This window comes from Protopterus annectens, chromosome 1.part0, assembly GCF_019279795.1.
Source record: "Protopterus annectens isolate FY-2018-M chromosome 1.part0, PAN1.0, whole genome shotgun sequence".
NCBI classification, from domain to species: Eukaryota; Metazoa; Chordata; order Ceratodontiformes; family Protopteridae; genus Protopterus; species Protopterus annectens.
The window spans coordinates 409297680-409308076 of NC_056725.1; the positions used below are offsets into that span (position 1 = coordinate 409297680).

Below are 10397 nucleotides of genomic sequence, written 5' to 3' on the forward strand. Positions count from 1 at the left end.
CATTGCTAAATAACAAGCATGCCCTGACTCAGTCTTTCATCATAGTGAGGTAAGCATTTTTATTTTATTCATTTCATAGATCTTGTACAAATCCACTCATTATTGCTACAACATTGTTTTTCTTCAAGCCATCTTTGTTTCATTGTTTGCTCTACCCACAGACAACACTTACAATGTGGGTTGGTTGAAGGGCTGGTTATGTCTGGTGACATTACCTCCATCAGAGGAATTATCCAATGTATTTTTTTTCTGATTGGTATGAACAATATGATAGCTAAGACTGGAGGACTTCCACTTAGAACATACTGTGAACCCAAGGCTAAATGTAGCCTAAATGTAGTAACACCGAATTTCTCTGGTTGTGTAGTCTCCTTCAAGTTTTCCAAATGCAATTGTAATGTGAATGAAATGTCTCTGGCTGCTGTAGCAATTACACCTCCTTAGTCAATGCCATGTTGTATATGGATGCATTGCTGTTTGCCATTAATAGATATGCTGCATCCTATAATGTGTTAAACTCCATTCAGTAGGAATGGATTCAGCTAAATGTAGATATATTTTGCATTCTACCTGATTCAGCTGCAGCAATTTCTTGGCTTTCATTGAATGGCTAAAATGAGCACACCACTAAAACTGAATACTTCACATTTTGGTTTTCCCTGGTGAAAACATCCTCTATTGTGTTTGCAATGTGCATGTGACAGCACAAATCAACAGAATGGCATGCTTCATTGTACAGACAATATTAGAGTCATTCTCAGGAACTCTCAGCCCTTTTGTAGGATTTAGACATTAACCACTTATCAGACCTATCTTCAAAGGCCAACATTAAATGTGCAGCTTTGTATTTATTCTCACACCTAAGCACCTCATTGTATGTACCTGTGAATATTGAAAAATCCTGCTGGTTTAGCTCCTATTGCCAACAGTTTCACTCAAGGATATGGGAATATGATTTACACAGTGTCTAATCATAGTTATGTACTTGGTTTTCTAGATACAGGTCTAGATGTCTACCACAATGGTGCCTATGTTGTCTACCAATACTTAAAAAGCTGCAGACCTGCTCTTACAACTTACATAGATCAGGGTAGGCATTGCTAAAGAAAAATAAGTGTCATCTGAAAAACTGTTACTTTTAAATGGTGATTTCCATTAATCCTCTAAATCCTGGATTAAATACAGCCGTTGCAGAAACAGAAAAATAGAACATGTTAACAGCTAAATGTCACATAATCACATCTATGGTGACCATAATTGCTTTTTGTGTAAGTTAGAGAGATTACCTATCAAATTATACTATACCCAGCCTTGTTGTTTGAATGGATGAATGCCCCATTATTTTTTAAATGTACTTTGTGTTATTTACTCTCTCTCTTTAGGCACTCTGTTTCAGTCAGCCATTTTCTCTTGTATGAAATTATACTTCTTCACATCTCCCAGTTATCATACATTATATCGTCAGATTATTCTCATTTATCTTTTTTGAAATATTGTATATTCATGCATTCATAGATACCTTTGAGGTACATAAATACCTTTTTGGTATGCCTTCTGTCTCTTTTTTCTTCAAGAATATATACATGTTAAACTTAACCTCTCATGAGACAGTTTCTGATATCAACAAATACAAATCACATGCCATTCATGTTGCCCTCTTCTGAAGTGCCTCTATCATATTAAAGCTGGTATGCTGATGATGTCTCTAGAAATGGGAATAATAATCTATAGTATGTCTTGGTAACTGCCTGTAGAGTGAGAAAACAATGTCATGTTTTATACTGGAAATGCCATTTCCTATCACATATATTCCCTAATATTTTGTTGATGGTTTCTTATTTTAAAGTCATCTAATATCACTGCTCATATATTTCTTTTCTTTTTTTATTACTCTTGCTTCTGCTAATTCTGTCCCCAACTTTGTGTCTCATCCACATGAGTGGTTATTTCTTAAATGTCTTCTTTTCAACTGCATTATTTTGGAATTTTTGCATTGATTTTAAGCCATTGGGTTTTACAGTATTTTTACAGAACCATTTACTTTGTTGTTAACCTTTTTTTTTGTACCACCTCTGATACTTAGCTATTAAGTCATCAACACAAAAGCAATTTTTCTTTCTGTTATTTATTTATTTATTTATTTATTTTTGTTTAGGTCATTTATAAAGACTATGATGATGTCTGGCCATAGTACTTGAACATTGTGATACCTCACTAATTACTCCCAGTCTTTCTGGTTCGATTAATGGCATTAGACTGGTATCATTTCATGCTAGCATTGCCAGTTTTTCTGAGTTGTTGAAGCAATAATGTGAAGGCTGAGTCATTTACATTTATATAAGCAAATACTTTTCCTCACTGTATTTTGCAATGAGTGCCTGAAATAGTAGTGTTTCTGGTTACTTAAATGTTTAATAAGTCATTAAGTGAAGGTGTTGTATTTGAAAGATGACCTGGGTATCTTCTATTGAAAGGGGGAGCCTAAGAAGAAATGTCAGTTACAGACTTGTTTACATAGTCCTTTAGCTAACATGTTAGAGAAGGCTGCACATTAAAGATTGTCTTTTATCTTACAGCAGCAGAAACCTCTCTAAAACACTCTGAAATCTCTCAGACCAGGGCAGCCAGATGAGTGGATGAGATCACAAAGTTCCACCTGGAAGCCAAGAGCAGGAGTAGGAGATACTGAAGGGCATGCATACCTGGCCATCACTCATATACATTTTGTAACAGTTCTTCCCTTAAAAACCTCAACCTTACCAGCTGTACAATAATTCAACTCAACCTTCTCAGAGATCCTAAACTCCCAAGCCCCTCCCAAAACTATCAGAATAAAATCCAACTATGATCCCTGGATGAGTAAAGAGACTTGGACTCTTCTGAAATCCAGAGATAAGGCCTGGACTCACTCGCACAAAACCAGTTCCCATAGAGACAAGCAGGCATATCTTGAAGTCTGTAATAAATAAAAAATGTGTTAAAAATGTGTTAAACTAGACAAAATTAACTACCACCATAACATACAAACCAAATACCAAAATAACCCCCAAAAATTCTGGACAGCTATTAACGATATTCTCCTCCCTGGAAAATCAGGACCTTCCACTCCTACCACAACTGATACCTCCCTCAATGTTGCCACAACTTTAAACAAATTCTTCACCAAATCCATTCTTGCTCATGCTGATACTCAGAACTGTCCATCCTTGAGCCAACTACCCAATTACCATAACGATACCAAAGGCTTAACATTCCAACCTGTCTCTACTGACTTTATTAAGAAACTACTGAAAAAACTAAAACCTACCACCTTAGCTGCCAGTAAACTGGCAACAGAATTCCTGAAAATAGCTGCTGATGCCATTGCTTATTCTGTGTTCATTCTTATCAACCATTCAATATCCGAAAATGTAACTCCTGAAATCTGGAAAATATTGCATATTATAACTGTCCACAAAGGGGATAACTCAAAAGAGTTAACCAACTATTGGCCCATAGCAATACTCCCACCTCTGTCCAAAATATTGGAGAGGTGTATACACACACAATTCACAAATTATCTCAACACCCACAACCTTCTCACAAATACTCAACATGGCTTCAGTCTCTTATCACAGCACCACAACTGAACTTATATCATTCACCCACATAGTTAACAGCCACAGAAATAATTGCAACTATATCTCTGCTGTCTTTCTTGATCTCTCCAAGGCATTTGATATGGTCAACCAGAACAACTGATTAAAGTCGTCTCTGAACTAAATCTTAATAAATCCACAATTTCCTGGTTCCAGAGCTACTTGACAGGTAGGCAGCAGGCAGTTCAATGGAGACAAGAACTCTCACCTTTATTACATGTCACTCTAGGAGTTCCCCGAGGCTCCATCCTTGGGCCTTTACTGTTTTCTGTCTTCACCAATAACCTCCATACTTCTACTCTAGAGGCCTCAGTCATCCAATATGCGGATGAGTCAGCACTAATCTGCTCTTCTCCTTCCCTCCAAGAACTGCAAGTCCAGATACAAGCCTCTTTCCTCTCAGTGGAAGAATGGCCAACCCCCAATTAATACTTAACCCCAATAAAAGCAAACCTCTCATTTTCTGCCATACTAATCACTCTGCTCCCCCAGCCTCATTTATTATCTTTTCTAACAACAAAACAACCATCTCTCCAGTGACTCACACCAAATTACTAGTTATTGAGGTAGACTGCAACATGAAATTTGATACTCACATCTCACTCACCATAAAAAAGTGCACAAAAAACTGGGAGGACTATGTAAAAATAAACAATTCCTCACAAACAGTACCAGAGCTAAAATAACACAAACCTATCACATCTCACTTCTGTATACCTCTCCCATTCTGACTAATCTCAGAAAATCAGATTTAACCCAACTTGACACCTGCTATAATGAAATTGCAAGGTTTTCCACCAATTGTCCTTACCAAACACACCACTGTGTTGCCCTTAAACAACTCAACTGGCTTGAACTCCTCCATCTCCTCCTGTACAACCAGCTCACACTAACCTGTAAGATTTTATACTACCCCGAGAAACCCCCTGCATTACAAAACCTAATAATCTCTTACTCCAGTACTAGGGTTCTACGCTCCGACAACAAACCACTTCTTCAGGTCACTAAGTCCAATAACTCTGCAGGAGCCTACCTCTATTCAAACTATATTGCTAAAAAATGGGACATTACGCCCACTAACATAACAGGTGCAATACCCTTATCTCAGTTCAAGAAATCCCTAAAAACACACCTACAAACTAATTGGGCTTGCCACCGTCACACCGCAGGCTAGTCCCACTCCATCTTATTCTGGCTCACCCCAAGGTAAAGACTCCTCCCTCATTTTCAGGCTGTAGACTTCTCTTATTCTTCCTAGTCTCATTTCTCAAGCTTCTCTCTGTTCTATCTTCACCTCTCCTTCTTCCAAGTGATGACAATTGATGTAAACTCTATAGTATTATATCATTCTGATTGCTTTTACTGATGTACAGTCTATTCATTAATCATAGCTTTAATTTTATGCTTTCTTCATATGTAATTAAATGCAATCTTTGTCACTGATGAGTTATTAACCTGTGCTATAAGTGGAGCTTTTCTCCCCGGGCCTCAGCTGAAAAAGGACTGGTGTCCATTCGGACTTTCCTGGTTTCCAAATCTAAAACAAAATAAATAAATAAATAAAATATTCTTGCATTTCTTCTACTCTCCAAGTGAGATGAGCTCCAGTGATCTAGCCCTTCTGATGTCTGGCTGATTTTCTCTGGATTTCTTTCAGCAGCCTGTCGTCCCTCTTCTTATATGACATCCAGAACTGCACACAGTTCTCTAAATGCAACCTGATCAGGGCATGAAAGGATGAGATCATTACTCCTTCTGCATGCAACTGAAATTATTTCCTCATGGCAAAAGTGGTAGGAGAACAGAGGAATCTGTTGGATTATTTCTTAACTAATTTATTCATCGGTTTGCCAGGTACACCCCCCCCCCCCCCCGTAAACTATTGATTTATTTATGTGAGAGTTGCAGTGTTTGGTAAACACAGAAACTGTGGTTACGACAGGCACACATAAGAGAGCAAAAGATTTTGATCTGTCCAATATAATTTAGCTCCAGTAGTACTGTAGTGAGTAATTGCATGACAGTTTTGTCACACCAGATGGCAGTCATTCCTATTTAACCGAAGTGTACCAGAGTGAAAATACCAGAAAGAATAATACTGCAATATGCAGCAGGCATTACATAAGAGATGGGTGTAGCAATAAACAATCAAGAAATTGCATAACAGAACGAAGCATGATGAGAGTGAGCAGTTATTACATTGTATTTCTATCACAGAAAGAGCCGGTAGGAATTACATAACAGAGCATGCCTTAGGATAGGAGACTAATAAAACTAAATACAACCTACTGAAGTAGCTGTGAACAGTTACTACATAGTGACATATGGGCATTGCCTCAGACTGCATCCACAATCCTCCCCATATAAAGCTCCAAGTTTTTCAGGTTCTATACTGTGTTGCAAAATTATACATTAAAAACCAATTCATTCATCTACATTGCAGCAACTGTTGAAAGGAATGAATGAATGAATCCAGATGTAGCCTAATATTAACTTCAGGATTGCACAATCCCTGGAGAAGGAGCATATTCCCCAACCCTGGGGATTGTAGATCTCATACACCTGTCCCCCATCTGCATTGTTGACCTAAGTGTATCAACAAAAGTGACTTTGGCATTTGGGAGTTTAAGTTATTTTACATACACACACATACTGACAAATAGATAGATAGATAGATAGATAGATAGATAGATAGATAGATAGATAGATAGATAGACATAGAGACAGACAGAGAGATAGATAGACAGATAGATAGATAGATAGATAGATAGATAGATAGATAGATAGATAGATAGATAGATAGATAGATAGATAGATAGATAGATAGACAGACAGACAGATAGATAGATAGATAGATAGATAGATAGATAGATAGATAGATAGATAGATGGAGTGATAGATAGACAGATAGATGGAGAGAGATAGATAGATAGATAGATAGATAGATAGATAGATAGATAGATAGATAGATAGATAGATAGAGAGATAGATAGATATTAGTGGGAAAGATCAAGTTGGCCTTACAGTGCTATGCTTAACACTGACACAGTATTGTTGAGTCTCACAATGCCAACATGCTTCTGAACCTGCTCTGAGGTGAGTTCTTCGATATGGGTGAGAGGTTGGCTTAATGATTAAGGTGTTTACCTTACAGATGCAAAGTCTGATTCTCGCTTGGAGTAATTGGCTAGACTTAAAATGGCCCACAAAAGCAGTTAGTCTAGTATGAAACTGCAAAATAATAAGCAGTGTTTTTGCAGCCACCCCCCCCCAATAATTATATATTAACTCGAGCTTGAACAAATCCCTGTTGATGGGGCATATTCCCATTTACCAGGGACTATCCTTTATCATACAAATGTCAACCATCTACATTTCTGACAAAAGTGGGGCAACAATATCAAGGTCTTTCTTACCTACAATTGACAAATTTCAGGGAACCCGTATATCCGTCTATCTATCTTTGTCTAACTTGTTGTGTGTGTGTATCTGAATACAGAAATGTAGTACAGAAGACATTAATTCTGAATTGCTGATTCCTTATGAATGATGACAATGTATTGCTGATACTCCACTTCTTTCTGATTAGCACGGCCAGTCAGTGTGGCACTCAGTGCCACTCCTCCTCACTCCATCCTAGCCATGTGTCTCTACTAAACAGAACTGTCAGATAAAAAAGGAATGCAATCTACTGAGTAACCAGAGAAACATGCAGTTAAGAAAATGCATAATTATTTTATGAGAAGGTAAATTAGGCAGCACAGAGAAGTATATTCAGATGCAGTGGGAAAAAGGTAGTTCAGGTAGCTGCCTAACAGAAAAACAAAAAAAAAAAAAAAACCTAGGACAGCAGGTGAATAGTCACAGTGTATAAAAGATAACACAGAAGAGGTTTTGTGGTCTAGTGCTTTGTCTTGAAGGTAACAGGAGATTTCCAGTCAAAGGTCTGCAGGATCAATGTAGAAGATTTAGAAAGGGGATTAAGTTACTCCAAAGCAGATTCATTTTTTTTTTTGCTTCAGGTTTTGTTTTCTGATGAGTTTTTTAAGAGAGTTGTGGTTCATAACTTCTTTCTGTGAAGTAAGAAGTAATTTCCGCAGTTCAGGAGTAAATGCGCTAAAACCTGTCTTCTTATGCAGTGTTTTTGGGAGATAACCAGATTATGCTGGACAGGGGAAACAGGTGCTGACTTTGAGGGAGCATGAGCGCAATTCTTGGCTAGGCTTATAAGGGCCTCTGGGCCAATAGCCTAGCATCATATGAACCTATGAACCTTTGGTCTCAAGTGAAATTTCTGTCATTGTTCATAAGGGGAGTGATGTTAACAGAAGTGTCTGCAAGTGTTGCAAAGAAGATTAAAGTGGGGGTGAGTTTGATATGTGCAAGTCATTGTTTTTTTTGTTTTTTGTCTTTTTTTTAAAGCAGGAAAGTCTTTTTTTATTAAAAAGTATTTTATTAAAATACTTGTACAGGAAAATAGAAACACTTGTATAACAATTCCATCCTGAATACCTTTAACCATTGACAACATAACTATATAATAAATTAATGCATTCAAAAAGCATCTGATATCTAAGAACATAAAATAAACAATCAATTTAATTTAGATTTTGTTAACATAACAAAATAAAAAATATTCCAGAACTTTTTAAAAGTGTAAACCACCTGCAAATCTTTATAGCATGTCATTAGCTGACATTCATATGTTTAAATCAGTTACATATGATCTGAAGGGTCATATTTCCAGTGTTTAAAAATAATTGCATTAAAAAAGAAAATAACAGATCTGAGCCAGGGCCATCCTGTAGGGTCTAAGGGGAATTCTACATCCTGAATCCTTAATACCCAGAATTCTACATATGAAACAGGTGGGTGATTCTTCTCCATATGTGCTGGTCATTGTTGACGTTCAGGCTAACAAATGTAACCTATGTAAAATGCAGTGGTGGTCCCTTGTTAAGAACATGACATGAATGTTAGAGCTCTCTGCCAATGTGTAAGGAGTCTGTGGAAGTCATACTTGGAGAAGGATTAGAGAAGTAGGTCTCCTTAGTGCAGAATGAGAAGAGGAATGACATTTGCAGAAAGAGAACTCTGAGTCATGGGTGTAACAGTTTTTCGTTGGGTTCTTGAGCTTTGTTTTCATATTTTTAAGAGCTAGGTGACGTGGCCTTGATGAGGTTGAGGCTTCATCTCGGTGTACTTGACCTGATCTGAAACATCATCCATTACTGCTGTGCTTATAAGATCACTGACTGTGTATTTCTGTTTGAACACTGATAGTGATTTAGCTTGTTTGAACATTTCATCTTGTCTATGATTATGCAACTGTGAAGGCAGTCTGGGTAAAGAGAACATGTGGACCAAAGCCCCCTACTTGGGACATGTGAGGTAGGGGTTACCAATGCAAAAATATTTTCTTTTTTTGTTTTTGATCAGAATTGCAACCAGTCTATTTCATCTAATCATAACTTTTATCTGATTGGCTTTCTCTATGTGTGTAATTAATGCCCCTCTTTAAAGGATTCCCAGAGAGAAACCTCCACAATAAAAGTATAGAATTTGTTTTAGATGAAGGAGTGTGTGTGTGTGTGTGTGTGTGTGTGTGTGTGTGTGTGTGTGTGTGTGTGTGTGTATGTATATATATATATATATGTATAGGGTCTATATTATAAGATCGACATTTGAAAACATTGAACAACATATGGTCGACACCATAAGGTCGATGTCATCAAACATCGACCTTATAAAAGAACTTAAAAAAAAAGAAAAAAGTACCTTAATGGGTTTAAACAGGGGGGCAAGCCCTCCTGCACCCCCCACTACTTAAATATACCAAATCCGAGACCGCACTACATTGCAGTAAACGGAAATCTCCCCTTACAGAGATTTCCATTTACATGCTCGAGATTCTGAGTGTTCGATATTTTTGTGTCGACAATGTCAGATTCGACATTGTCGGCATTCGAGAATATAATATAAACCCTAGATAGATAGATAGGTAGGTAGATAGATAGATAGACACATAGATAGATAGATAGATAGATAGATAGATAGATAGATAGACAGAGATAGATAGATAGATAGATAGATAGATAGATAGATAGATAGATAGATAGATAGATAGATAGATAGATAGATAGATAGATAGAAAGATTGACAGATAGACAGATAGACAGATAGAGAGATAGATATTAGTGGGAAAGATCAAGTTGGCATTACAGTGCTATGCTTAACACTGACACAGTATTGTTGAGTCTCACGACGCCAATATGCTTCTGAATCTGCTCTGAGGTGAGTTCTTCAATATGGGTGAGAGGTTGGCTTAATGATTAAGGTGTTTACCTTACAGACGCAAAGTTTGATTCTCGCTTGGAGTAATTGGCTAGACTTAAAATGGCCCACAAAAGCAGTTAGTCTAGTATGAAACAGCAAAATAATAAGCAGTGTTTTTGCTGCCACCCCCCCAATAATTATATATTAACTCGAGCTTGAACAAATCCCTGTTGATGGGGCATATTCCCATTTACCAGGGACTATCCTTTATCATAGAACTGTCAATCATCTACATTTCTGACAAAAGCGGGGCAACAATATCGAGGTCTTTCTTAGCTACAATTGACCAATTTCAGGGAACCCGTATATCCGTCTATCTATCTTTGTCTAACTTGTTGTGTGTGTGTATCTGAATACAAAAATGTAGTACAGAAGACATTAATTCTGAATTGCTGATTCCTTATGAATGATGACAATGTATTG

At 37.2% G+C, this 10397-nt stretch overlaps 1 protein-coding gene across 2 annotated transcripts in view; it reads right to left on the reverse strand.

Moving 5' to 3' along the window:
* The window catches only part of LOC122792629 (solute carrier family 22 member 7-like), a 590546-nt gene that overhangs the window by 523339 nt on the left and 56810 nt on the right, over positions 1-10397 (reverse strand). The window lies entirely within an intron of this gene.